The sequence below is a fragment of the Oncorhynchus gorbuscha genome, linkage group LG04 (genome assembly GCF_021184085.1).
Source record: "Oncorhynchus gorbuscha isolate QuinsamMale2020 ecotype Even-year linkage group LG04, OgorEven_v1.0, whole genome shotgun sequence".
Classification (NCBI taxonomy): Eukaryota; Metazoa; Chordata; class Actinopteri; order Salmoniformes; family Salmonidae; genus Oncorhynchus; species Oncorhynchus gorbuscha.
Genome location: NC_060176.1, coordinates 47,501,229 through 47,512,915, shown reverse-complemented (window position 1 = coordinate 47,512,915; position 11,687 = coordinate 47,501,229).

The following is an 11,687-nucleotide window of genomic DNA, read 5'->3' as shown; positions in this document are numbered from 1 at the left end:
TGTGTGTGTGTGTGTGTGTGTGTGTGTGTGTGTGGCTACACAGAGTGTTCAAAACATTAGGAACAAAATCCTAATATTGAGTTGCACCCTTTTTTGCCCTCAAAACAGCCTCAATTCATCGAGCAAGGGACACATCAAGGTGTATGTGTGTGTGTCTGTATGTGTGAGAGATTGAAATAGTCACATGGGCCTGTTATGTTACATGTCCACACACATGATCCATCCCATACGTGCTGCGTTGAGCCATGTTCACTCTGCTCTGCACTCTGTGGGGACCAGGGCCAGGGCTAACTCAAGCATTTCACTTTTAAAAACACAATGCATGTGTCACGTGGGACCCTCTGCATGGGTCGTCACTAGTTACCACAGCCACAAAGTCATAATTATGGCTAAACTCTGCCTATTTCTAAAATTGACCTTCTTAAAATCTGATTTAAACCTATATTTTACCAAGATTAACTGTACTGCTAACCTTATGCCTAACCCAAACCTTAAATGAAGACCAAAAAGCGAATTTCTGTTTTTATGCATTTTATTTATGTTATAGCTAATGTTTACTTTGTGGCTGTGGTAACTAGTGACAGCCCTCTGCCTGGGCCAGAGTGGGACATCCTACCCCTGGGAGTGGGGGTGTATAGAATATATCAAATAGGAAGTGGTTAATTTACAGAGTAGGCTAAAAAGTATCCTTCTCAACCCCTCCCTTTAAGGTAATATGCTAGCTTAATAACATCTGTGTGAGCCTGAATCTGAACCTGAATCTCTTTAGCGCAGCACAGCTGGAGGGACTAAAGCCTAGCAGCCTGCCTGGCCACCGTGCCTCAGCCTGCTTCCCAAATGGAGACCTATGTGCTATAGGGCTTTGGTCACAAGTAGTGTGCTATGTACTGGATAGGGTGCTATTTGGTATCCAGCCTAGCTTCCAGCCCGTAGCTCCCCAGCCCACCCCATCCCGGCCTGTTAATGGTACAGGTCGGGCTTAGTGAGGGTAATTACCACAGTGGTACTGTGCTCTAACCCCCCCCCCCCCCCCTATGGCCATACTGAGACTGTTTGAGCAGTTGTGTTTTCTTTGTGCGGCCAGGCCTGCTATCACATTACTGCACACATGCTGATGCAGCATCAATCCACCAAACCCCCTCCCCTACCCAGCCCCAGCCCCAGCCCCAGCCCCAGCCCCAGCCCCAGCCCCAGCCCCAGCCCCAGCCCCAGCCCCAGCCCCAGCCCCAGCACAAGCCCCAGCACCAGCACCAGCACCAGCACCAGCACCAGCACCAGCACCAGCACCAGCACCAGCACCAGCACCAGCACCAGCACCAACCCCTCCCCCGGCTCTGATCTGCTCCCTCAAGACCCCTATTTTTCAACAGGCAATGAACCAGGCCCTCCCCACATCTACATCCACCCCAGTGCCGGCCCTCTCTCTCTCTCTCTCTCTCTCTCTCTCTCTCTCTCTCTCTCTCTCTCTCTCTCTCTCTCTCTCTCTCTCTCTTCTCTGCTGATCTACAGTGGAGGATTATTCACAGATCTATCGCTACAAACAGATAAGTGTCACACCTTGATCCATCAGTGGGGAGTGGTGTCTTTTCTGTGGGGAGGAGGAGACTTAGAGCATGTTTATCGGGGGATAGTGATCCATCAGTGGGGAGTGGTGTCTTTTCTGTGGGGAGGAGGAGACTTAGAGCATGTTTATCGGGGGATAGTGATCCATCAGTGGGGAGTGGTGTCTTTTCTGTGGGGAGGAGGAGACTTAGAGCATGTTTATCGGGGGATAGTGAACCGTCTGTGGGACTTTGTAGTGGTGTGGGGCGTCAGGGGGGTTCTATGTGCGGTGGACGGTGGACAGTGTGTGTCTGTGCGGGGGGTTTAACTATCTAGTCTGTTAAAATGAAGTAAAGTTAGTTTGGGCCAAATGTATATTTTTAAATCAACAGAAATCGCTCGCTCTCTCTCTTTCTCTTTTTGCCTCTCTCTTTCTCTCTCTATTTCTCTCTTTCTCTCCCTTTCTCTGTCTGTTCTCCATCTGCTCTCACTGGCTGAATTGGCGTGGTTACAAACCTCAGCTGCCAGCATGGCTAAAATCACATCAACTTGAGTTTGTGATGTTGGCTCCAAACATCCAGGACCTGGGATGTACAGTATATTGCACTAGGAAAGGTCTGGGAAGAAATAGACCTGAAGATGACCTCCACATGAACGAGGAAAGACTCACACAACACAAAGAAAAGAGCCTCAGTGGAGGTAGTATAGTGGGGGCAGGGCTAGCTAGTTGACTCGGAGACAGAAAGACTGTTGCAGAGAAAAAGGGATTGGTCAGTGTGTTTATTTTTCCCTGCCTGCAGAAAGGGGTTAATTGATGGTTTTGGATATGCTTACCTAGAAGGAGGAATAGGGGCTTTGACCCTCTCTCTCTCTCTCTCTCTCTCTCTCTCTCTCTCTCTCTCTCTCTCTCTCTCTCTCTCTCTCTCTCTCTCTCTCTCTCTCTCTCTCTCTCTCTGAGCTCCAGTGAGCTTGTAAAGTCAGCAGCCATACATTATGGTATAATAATAATCCTGGTTTTGTTGGTATTGCAGAGGGGGGTGGGGGGTTTAAGTGGTTGTGAAGCACAATTCAAGCCCTGTACAAAAGAGGACTGTACTGCTATATACATATACTGTACCGGCTGTTCCTCCACATACTCACAGACAGAGACCTTATTAGAAGTGTGGTTTTCATTGGCACGTAGATAGAGCACAATGCTCCGTGTGTTTGTGAGTGCGTGCGTGTGTGTATGTGTGTGACCACTATGTGTGAATCAGTGTTGGAGGTATTAACGACATGCTGGTAGTTAAACAACTCCTACAACAATGGGGCTTAAGTCTATCATTGTGCCCACACTCTGCATGTTACAGAGACAATGGAACCAGTCTGCTTACTAAACCAGCATGATGCAGTCACTCCATTGACATGACAAGTGTACAGGAAATATGTGATTACCACATATGACCTTTATATCAATACATTTCCCCATCAACATTCCTATGACAGTTCAAAAGCATCCAATAGAGATGTCTTACCTCAGGATTAAATTAAATATTGTCAGGTCAAACGTGTCCAATATTAGATTTCTAGAACATGACAAGGCCTTTGCATAAGGAGCTAGATGTGTCAGGATAAGCTCGGAAAACCGTTCCGTCTAGGTAGGTTTAGGTAAAGGTCAGTGAATAAATGTCAGACGGAGTTCAAACATCATCCAAGGCTCCTGCCAGAGATCGAACTTCAGCAAGCAGCTCCTCAAAGAGACCCGAAGCACTCTAAAGGCCTTTAAAGGACATAAAATGGACATATTATCTAGAAGGCCAGGCCAAGTCATTTATCTTGCTTTTTTCCTATATATCACAAAGCCCTCTACACTGGTGTATGTAACCAGGTAGTTCCGGTTACAACTGGGACCACGTTTTAGAAGCATGAAGGATTGCTTGTTGTAATGATGGGCATTTATAGGAAGTGGTGTTTAGTATTTACTGTGTTTTTCACAGATGACTAATTTGCCCTTTAGGAGTCTGAGGATGACTGTGTTCTGCTGTAGCATTCTTATGGCCAAACTGTGGGGAATGTTGACACTGTGCCAGCCTGGAAGCCAGCCTTCATGGCCTTGGCACAGAGAGAGAGAAGACCTACTGTCTCCCTCAATACATAGAGGGGCTGGGGGGACCGGGGGTCATGCCAGCGGAAAATGCCCCTGGTAGGATGGGCACGGGGTGTGGGGCAACGGCTGTCTCCCGAAATCAACTCCTGGCAGGCCTTGATATCTCTTGAGACCTAACAAGATGGACTGGTAAAATTAGCCCTCTTAAATTGGATACTTGTTACATGGAGTGAGGGAGTGGTGTGTCTCGGGTAAATGGATTGAATTTAATCACAGAGAACGCATCTCAGTAACTCCTAACAACCGGAATTAGATGACTTATAATGGAGAGTTCATGGTGGAGTCAGGGGTGATGGGTCAAATCAGACGAGGGCAGATGTGGGCAGAATATGTTGATGTGAGATGGCACACATGTTCAAAACGTGTGTGTGGTAGTTGCACGCTCACACCCCTGGCACAAGGTTGGTTGACGAGGGCATTACCTCCCCACCCCAGCTAATAGAAATGCATCACAATCTGCACCATGTTCAACAACATTCCGATTTTATGCTCACATCAACTGGTTCAGCTGGTTGAGGCTTTCAACGTCAAATTCAACAGCCAGTCACAAAAACAACATTCCTCTCTAGGCAGAGGCAGAGGCTGAGTCCCAAACAGCAACCTATTCCCTATATAGTCCACTACTTTTGACCAGGGCCCCAGGTCAAACGTAGTGCACTATATATGGGAATAGGGTGCCATTTGGGACACACAAGCCCTTGTACACAAGATCAGCTGGTGGAGGCAAGGAGCCGTGTTCAGGATTCTTGGCAGCTCCTTCAGTGGACGGGACCGTTTACTGGGTTGCTATATCACCACATAGCCTCCGGCAGAAGACTGCTTTTACAGTGAAGTTAATACGGCTACGTCAAACCAAAACATTTCACTTGAAACTTCTAGTCTCATCTGAAAAGACAGGTCTTCTTGGAAAAGCTCGTTACTGTACTAAGTTAATGGCAACGCGTGAACATAACTCATTGTACAACCCTCCCACCTTCCCTCATGTACAGTACATCAAACGTATTTATAAAGCCCTTCTTACATCAGCTGACATCTCAACGTGCTGTACAGAAACCCAGCCTGAAGCCCCAAACAGCAAGCAATGCAGGTGTAGAAGCAGTAGCTCTCTGTTTCAACTGAACAATTATATATGGTCTCTCATCTACTTGCACATCATCATCTGCTCATCGATCATTCCAGTGTTCATTTGCTAAATTGTAATTACTCCGCTACTATGGCCTATTGTGGTTGTTGTGGTTTGTGTCGCACTGCTTTGCTTTATCTTGGCCAGGTTGCAGTTGCAAATGAGAACTTGTTCTCAACTAGCCTACCTGGTTAAATAAAGGTGAAATAAAAAGAAATACATTTTTAAAACATCTAGTCATATACTGTACCCGTAGGCTATATATAAATTCCCATGTATGCGCTGTTCGCTTATGTATTATAAAGTGAGGTCTCAAGCAGGCAGGCAGTAAGGCAGGCAGTGTAGCATGCGTACCATAGGGAGAAGAGGGTAGAGGGAGGAGAGGGAGCTGTGGGTTGGGAGGCTGGTGGTGCTGCTCATTATGGTGACTCAATGGCCAGGGGGGGACAGAGTGACTGAGAGGTGTGGGGTCCCCTGGGTCCCAGCTCTGCCTTCCTCAGCAACTTTACCACAGCTCACAGACTGACTGAACACGCACAGGGACAACGCAGCCAGCCGCCTGGGGACCCAAGCCGCAGCAGCCGCGGAGCCCACATTCACTTTTAACAGTTTCCAACAGAATTAAACAGACCCCAAACTTTTCTCTTTACATAAGACAAGAACATTTGCATATTGATATGCCATAAGAGACATAAGAGATAAAAGCGTGGCAAAGAGGGGTATTGTGTGACGGACTTTAAAAAGCACTTAAGAAGATTTATAGAATTAGGAACTTACTGAAATTAAAGTGGAGGAGAGTTTATGCTTAGAGAATGTTTATTTCTCAATCTCTGATGGGGTTTTTTTGTTTTTTGAAGAGATTTAGCTAAGGGATTATTTAAAGAGTGAGACGGCGGGGACGTTCATTACAGATGGATCTGTTCTGCTTTGATGAAGAAAGTGCTCCATTTGAGACTCCTAATAACTCAATGTGTTTCGAGGTGATTCTAAAAAGCGTATTCCTCTTCGTAGGTTAGATGGAAAAGATCTATGATTTATTGTGAGTTACGTTGATGAAGGGCGTTTGTAAAAATGTTCATTTTCAGTCTAGGAAGTGCTAGGATTAAAAAACGTCTGTGTCAGATCCGATCGTCCTTTAATGAATATGCTACTCAAATAAAATCACGTGGTGCTGTGCTGTAATTTCCTGGCTCGGCCAGAATAGAACGGTGCAACTTATCATATCGGACATGTTTTAACTCTCATCTCAATATAAATGTCGATGCCGCAGTCGATGCCATATGGCATATGCCATCTTTCTCTCCATATGACATATTGGAGAGGAAGAAAATCGAACACGAAATGTTGCCATTTCTCTGTTTCTCTCCTCAAATGTTTACTCGTGAAATTGCAATGTAATGAAATGTGACAGGTCAGCATTTGAGGAGAATGGTGGCTGTCAAGAAGCTAATGTTGCAAAAAGGCCTACGAAGCGATTTATGACAGATCCCTTAATCAGTGTTCAGGATCAAAACGTCAATACTGTATGTTACTTCCTTACGTCGTACCTCAGTAATTCCTATTTGTCTTGATTGAAATAATATGCATTATTAGCTATTCATTACAAATCATGATGAAGTAAGCATAAATAATAATAATCCATTCAGTTACAGTAGCTTGTGATCTACAGGTTGATTTTAGGCCACAATTACCTGGTAGAATACAACAAATACATAATACTGCAAATATGTATTATGTACGCTGTGTCCTGTTTTAGCTCTGGCCTCTGGTGTGCATTTCAATAATTGCAATGAACCGGTACAGTAGCTAAAAGGCCTAACATGCTCAGAAATAGGGTACTGTGTTAAATAAAGCAGAATAGTTACCTTGTTATTTTAAACGCCATAAACCTTCCCTCATAAACCGTAGCCTCTATAAACCAGAGCCTAGCTTGTCGTAATGGAAATTTCAAATGGAGCAAAAACCAGGTAGAGTGAGGATGCGTCTCAAATGGTACCTTTTCCACTTTTTAGTGCACTACTTTTGACCAGAGCCCTATTCGCCCTGGTCAGAATGGTCAAAAGTAGTGCACCAATGACGGTGTCATTTGAGACACAGCCTGAGTGATTGCAGCCACCACAGCAAAGGCTCATGGGAGTTGACCCCTGACCTTTGTCATAATGAACCTGTACCCCACTTCTCACTCCGTTCTGGCCTGTTTTCTACAGCTGTTTTTCTCACCATGTGCTCAGTCATATTCTAATACTGTTTCTACTGCAGCTCACGATTCATTCAAACTGGGTTGTAATTCACAGCCTTGTCACACGTGATACAAGTCAGTAGTCCACGTCCATCCCTGTCTGAGGGCGTTGGGAGATGACGTTGAAACCGGCAACTACGGGCAACAGTGAGCGCTGTTCACTTCAAGTAGGTTTTGGTTTTGCTGGGGCGATGAGGGCGGGGAAGGCAGAAGGATGTAAGCATCTGCCTTTAGTGCCGAAGGTTGCATGTTTGAATCCAGCGATAGTTGTTTCGGAGATTTTTGTTTTGAAGCCTATCCCAAAACTTAACCCTAAACTTAAACATTTGGAGTTAATGCCTAAACGTAACCTTAAACACTTAGAAATGTGACTTTTGGAGCAACTTTGAAATTTGACGTTCGAGGAACATGGATGAATGGCTCATTCTGATGTGAGACTGTGAGAGCTTGTTGGAGCATTCAACCTTGGCAAGACAGGCTTGCTCTACTCTGGGACCAAAATAAGCAGAATTGAACAAAACAATGATTTAGCATTTCAAGTGTGCTGCTATCTCGCTCATAATACGTCTGAGGATATTTTCTCCCCTTGAAGCTGGAGCTCCACAGGGTTTAAAACTCCCATCAATATAACAGCCAAGTCTCTCTCTTGTTACCGGGAGGATTGACCTGATTTGTGAATCACTCCTTTGGTAATCTGTGCTACGTTTATGATGTGCAACCCAAGCCCTACATTGCCTTGCCTTGCACGGATCATCCTTCAATCTTTTCACATTGGATTTATTTAGCGACAGTTAGAGGTTTCATGTGTCTGTTTATTATTTGATTGGCCTGCCTGGCACAATGCTTTTACATACTGCCACATTACACACTGCCACTTTACAGATTCAGCTCAGATCAGCCTTGGAGATCCTTTTTATGTCTCTATTTTGGTTTGGTCAGGGTGTGAGTTGGGGTGGGCATTTCTATGTGTTGTGTTTCTATGATTTTCCATCTCTATGACTTGGCCGGGTATGGTTCTCAATCAGGGACAGCTGTCTATCGTTGTCTCTGATTGGGAACCATACTTAGGTACCCTTTTTCCCACCTGTGTTTGTGGGAAGTTAACTTTGTTTGATGGCACATAGCCTTAGGCTTCACGGTTTGTTTGGTATTGTTTATTGTTTTGTCTTAATGAAAGAAAATGTACACTCACCACGCTGCACCTTGGTCCTCTCCTTTCATCAGCCGTGACAGTTTGCATCATATGTGTTTCTGTTTGAGACCAATTCACCACCACATGGAATCTCTCTCTCTCGCTCTCGTTTATCTATGGTATCTCAGGCCTTGAATCTCTTTCCAGGAGACAACATAACCCTGCTAGCTTATAGATTCCCATTAATTTCATTTACAGCATGAACATGCCAAGGCATTTAGGTCTATGATGGCTTATCAAACCAGTGATTACTAAAAGAGGATCTATCCTCTCAGAGAATCAGAGGATCTATCCAAGCAAATCTGCATATTTTATCCCTTTAAATTAACTTTTGGAAACAACAAAACTGTCTGTAGCCTAATTTCTGTAAGCATTTAACTTGACTTGTTATTGTTTTTCCTGACTGTTCCATCACTCTAACAACATATTGGGTGAGTGTTACACAACAAGCTGAGTGGTGTATTTGGGCTATCTACAGAGCATTGGGAAACTATTCAGACCCCTTCACTTTTTCCACATTTTGTTACGTTACAGACTTATTATAAAATATATTTTAAAAATTTCCCCGTCATCAATCTACACACAATACCCCATAATGACAAAGCAAAAACAGGTTTTTAGACATGTTGACGTAACAATGTTTACTACAGAAACAGGGGCGTGCGTTCCACCCACACAAGCTGCTGGCTCCAGGTGGTGGGGTTGGTGGAGACCAGGCAGCGGAGAGTTGTCTCTAGGTCCTGGTTGGCTCGCTCCGACTGGCCATTTGACTGTAACCCAGAGGATAGGCTGGCCGACAACCCAATGAGGGTGCAGACCGCCTTCCAGAACTGGGACGAGAACTGAGGACCCCAGTCGGAGACCATGTCCACGGGCAGTCCATGGATCCGGACGACGTGCTGCACCATGAGCTGGGCCGTCTCCTTTGCCGAGGGTAGTTTGGGGAGAGAAATTAAGTTGGCGGCCTTGGAAAACCGGTCAACCACAGTCAGGATGGCAGTGTTGCCCTCAGACGGGGGGAGACCCTTGACGAAATCCAACCACATCAGGCACGAACATCCGGAGTTTAGGCTGGGAACGCTGTGCCTCCCGGACCTGTTTCCCTATACCCCAACTGAGTGACGTTGCCAGACACGAGGTGGGAAGGATGGTCTCGGGCTCTGGGGTAATAGCCATGGGGCTATAACGGCGAGACAGTGCCTCCGGCTTGACATTCTTGGATGCCGGCCGAATATGAGAGGGAGAAGTTGAACCATGTGAACAGCAGGGCCATTCTAGCTTGCCTGGAGTTGAGGCGTTTGGTGGTGCGAAGATGCTGCAGGTTTTTGTGGTCGGTCCAATGGTTTGAATGGATGATCATCCCCTTCCAGCCTGTGCCTCCATTCCTCCAATGCCATATTAACTGCGAGAAGCTCACGATTTCCCACATCATAGTTTTTCTCTGTGGAGTTGAGGCAATGGGAGAAGAAGGTGCAGGGATGTAGCTTCAGGTCCAAGGCAGAACGCTAGGACACTCCTACATCCGACTGTCACAATTATGAGTGAAGAGGTGTGGAGTCAGGCGCAGAGAGCAAAGATGTGGGAAAAACAACACGCTTTAATGTCCCGAAACACAACATGTACAAAGTGAAAACACAAATGAACAGAAATATAACCGGACAGCGTGTAACCCAAAATACAACAAAATACACTCAACTAACAAAACAGACGAACAAGCCCGCACGAAACAGAAGCGGGCTAAACAGACTATATATACCCTATCCTAACAACCAAACTAGAAACAGGTGCTACCAATTAGACAAAACTAAACGAACACAGAACAACGGATCGGCGATAGCTAGTAGACCGGCGACGACGACCGCCGAGCGCCACCCGAACAAGAAGGGGAGTCACCTTCGGTAATATTCGTGACAGTACCCCCCTCCTGACGCGCAGCTCCCGCAGCGCGCCGACGTCGGCCTCGGGGACGACCCGGAGGCCGAGGCGCTGGGCGATCCGGGCGGAGGCGATGAAATTCACTCAACATGGATGGGTCTAGAATATCCCTCGCCGGAACCCAGCACCTCTCCTCTGGACCGTACCCCTCCCAGTCGACGAGGTACTGCAAGCCTCTCACCCGGCGTCTCGAGTCCAGAATAGCTCATATTTTGTACGCCGGGGACCCCTCGATGTCCAGAGGGGGTGGAGGAACCTCCGGTACCTCATTCTCCTGCATGGGACCAGCTACCACCGGCCTGAGAAGAGACACATGAAATTAAGGGTTAATACGATAATACGAAGGAAGTGATAATCGATAACAAACCTCATTTATTCTCCTCAGGACTTTAAATGGCCCTATACACTGCGGACCCAGCTTCCGGCAGGGCAAGTGGAGAGGCAGGTTACGGGTCGAGAGCCAGACCCTGTCCCCAGGTGCAAACACGGGGGCCTCACTGCGGTGACGGTCAGCGCTCTTCTTCTGCCTTATACTAGCTTGGCGTAATGACTCCTGGACTGCCCTCCAGGTCTCCTTAAAGCGCTGTACCCACTCCTCCACTGCAGGAGCCTCAGTCTGGCTCTGATGCCATGGTGCCAAGACCGGCTGGTACCCCAACACGCACTCAAATGGTGACATGTTGGTAGAAGAGTGGCTTAGTGAATTCTGGGCTATTTCTGCCCAGGGAATATATCTCGCCCACTCGCCTGGCCGGTCCTGGCAATACGACCGCAGAAACCTACCCACCTCCTGGTTAACTCTCTCCACCTGACCATTACTCTCCGGGTGATACCCTGAGGTAAGGCTGACCGAGACCCCCAGACGTTCCATAAATGCTCTCCAAACACGGGAGATAAATTGGGGGCCCCGATCAGAAACTATATCCTCGTGCACCCCGTAGTGCCGGAAGACATGGGTGAAATGAGCTTCCGCAGTCTGTAGGGCCGTAGGGAGACCGGGCAATGGGATAAGACGGCAGGACTTAGAGAACCGATCCACAACGACCAGGATAGTAGTGTTACCCTGAGAGGGGGGAAGGTCAGTAAGAAAATCCACCGAAAGATGGGTCCACGGCCGTTGTGGAACGGGAAGAGGTTGTAATTTACCTCTTGGCAGGTGTCTAGGAGCCTTACTCTGGGCGCACACCGAACAGGAGGAAACATAGAATCGCACATCCCTCCTCAAAGTGGGCCACCAGTACTTCCTCTCAAGACCTCTCACGGTCCTATAAACACCTGGGTGACCCGACGAGGGTAGACAATGAGCCCATCGAATCAATTGATCACGAACAGCCAGCGGCACGTACCTACGACCCTCCGGACACTGTGGAGGCGTAGGTTCCCCCCTTAGTGCCCGCTCGATGTCCGCGTCCACATCCCATACTACCGGTGCCACCAGCTTAGCTGCCGGAATGATGGGAGTAGGATCGATGGACCTGTCCTCAGTGTCATAGAGTCTTGACAGCGCGTC